At 33.2% G+C, this 2,443-nt stretch overlaps 1 long non-coding RNA gene across 1 annotated transcript; it reads right to left on the minus strand.

Moving 5' to 3' along the window:
- On the minus strand, positions 1–731 carry LOC129928427 (uncharacterized). The gene is made up of 2 exons (XR_008779976.1): positions 625–731; positions 1–34 (listed from the first exon to the last, which is right to left on the minus strand). It is a non-coding gene; the product is annotated as an uncharacterized LOC129928427 (long non-coding RNA).
- Between the last annotated feature and the right edge of the window lie 1,712 nt (positions 732–2,443).

The raw sequence follows: 2,443 nt of genomic DNA on the forward strand, positions 1-2,443 counted from the left end.
GGCGATTCAAAACTGTTTATTATACATTAAAGACCTGCCAAAGGCAAACATAAAACATAATTACAAATAAACATAAACTAAACATAATTAATAAGCCTAAATGGTTAGACCAAGTTGTACACACAACATCAAAGTCTAAATACTAAATCTTAACAAAAAACGAAAAGAAAATAATATAGTGTAAACCAACCTCTCTTATACAAACACAAGAGAGATATGGAACACCCGAAACATTATAAAAATAAAAGACAATGTAGTTCTCTAAAAATAAATCAACTAGTTGTTCTACATAAAACTAATATACATTGTTTGAAGAGTTTCGCTCTTTACTTTCCTTACAAAAAAACTACAACAATTAAATAGAACAAATCTATACACTCACAAATACAATGTTTCTTAAAAGCTAGTATGTAAACACTTGTTGTAAAAATACATTTACAAGATCGACAGTTAACATTCTATTTAGAATACTACAGGTACGCATTTCAATAAATGAATTCATCCACATGCTGGCTTCTAAAAATAAGAATAGTCCAACATGAACAAAAACCGCGGTAGTGATATTCTATATAAACTACTAATTAAAATTACAATCTACAATATGAATAAGTAAAATGTGATTACCTGCAGCCATACGTGAACACATGGTGTAGAACCAAGCACAAAAGGGAGTGGAGACGACTTAGGTCCAGTAACGTACGGACATTACAGCGATGGGAGATGCCGGTCGAATGGACAGTGCCCACGTTGGTCTGCCTTGTCATGCGCGGACACAAGGTGCCATCTAGGGTGAAGGGTCACGTGGATATCGGGGTGGCCGGTGTTTTCTAAAAAGATATCCACTCCACTACATATATATAATATTTTACTTTTTTCAACACTGTTACGACACAAGACTCTTTAAAATAATAATACACTCTCAGGTTATTACTCTATAAATACTTTAATATTACAACAAGTTATGTAAATACGAACATTTCATTTCTCTTCCTGTCAATTTCTCCCGGCTTCCCCTTTTCAACATCACTTCCATTCATTACACAAATTCGCACCTTTATTCATCCACACCGTGCTGCGCTACGACCGTAACACCCCCCCTTGTTTGCCAAGTTCGATGTACATCGAACGTCTTTTAAATATCAAATAAAATTATAAACCACTGTTCAATATAATAATATTATCTTCATTAATTCTCATTCTTTTAACCCAGGTAAAAATCAACAAACAACAAAACAAAACTCCAGCAGCAAAATTAAATCTCACCATTCACTACATTATTATTTTAGGTTCAGAATTACTTACATCCATCCCAATGTATAATGTCTCGACTTCCCCAAAGAACCAATCAGAATAAATCTCATAATTCACAATTATAAACTATAATTAACTATGTAACTGTAATAATATATTTTACATTTCTAACAATGGTTTCATCAAATTCTCAATACAACACCATATATTAATATCTCGACACCTCACACATGTAACAAAGCTTCGTCAGTCCATACAGTCTTCGATTACATATACATGTAATATGTGTATATTTACAAAATGTTCCAATCTTTTACACTGCTATTCATTGTGTTCTCACCAAAATGATTTTACTGACATTATTCTTTTGACCAACCAACAGAAGCAAAATTGACGTGGCCAAGCTCCTTTCCTTACTTCTATTTCTTTTCCTTCTTAGGTACACCGTGATAATGTGTCAGCTATCACATTGTCTTTCCTTGGTATTGTCTTGACCTCAAAGCTATAATCCATAAGTTGTAATGCCCACCTGGCTATTCTGTTGTTACCTAATTTATTTGTATTAATGAAGGCTAAGGGAGCGTGATCAGTCCATAGTTTAAATTTAGCTCCCAGTAGATAAAACCCTAATTTTGTTATACACCATACAATGGCTAGTCCCTCCTTTTCAATGGTGGCATATTTCAACTCAGCTGCTGTCAGTTTTCTACTCACATATAAAACAGGATGTGGGACACCATTCCATTTTTGCATTAGACAGCCTCCTATTGCAATGGTTGATGCATCTGTATCCAAAACAAATTCCTTAGTATTGTCTGGTAATTTCAAAATCGGTGCTCCAGAAAAGAAAGTTTTAATTATGTCCAGTGCTTCTTGACATTCTTCCGTCCACACTATATTGTTAGGTTTTCCTTTCTTTGTTAGATTTGTTAGTGGTTCCATTATTTCTGAAAAATTTGAGATAAATTTTCTATAAAAGTTGCATAACCCCAAAAGGCTTCTAATTTGCTTCTTTGTCTTTGGTACCTTAATGTCCAATATTTTTGAAACAGTTTCTTCCAATGGTGTAATGTACTCATTTTTAATCTTATACCCCAAAAATGAAATTTCACTGAGGCCAATTTTTATTTTTGTTGGTTTCAATGTTAAATTGTTTTCTTTGATAATTTTAAAAACTTCTCCAAGGCTTTGT

This window comes from Biomphalaria glabrata, chromosome 9 (assembly GCF_947242115.1).
Source record: "Biomphalaria glabrata chromosome 9, xgBioGlab47.1, whole genome shotgun sequence".
Taxonomy (NCBI): Eukaryota; Metazoa; Mollusca; class Gastropoda; family Planorbidae; genus Biomphalaria; species Biomphalaria glabrata.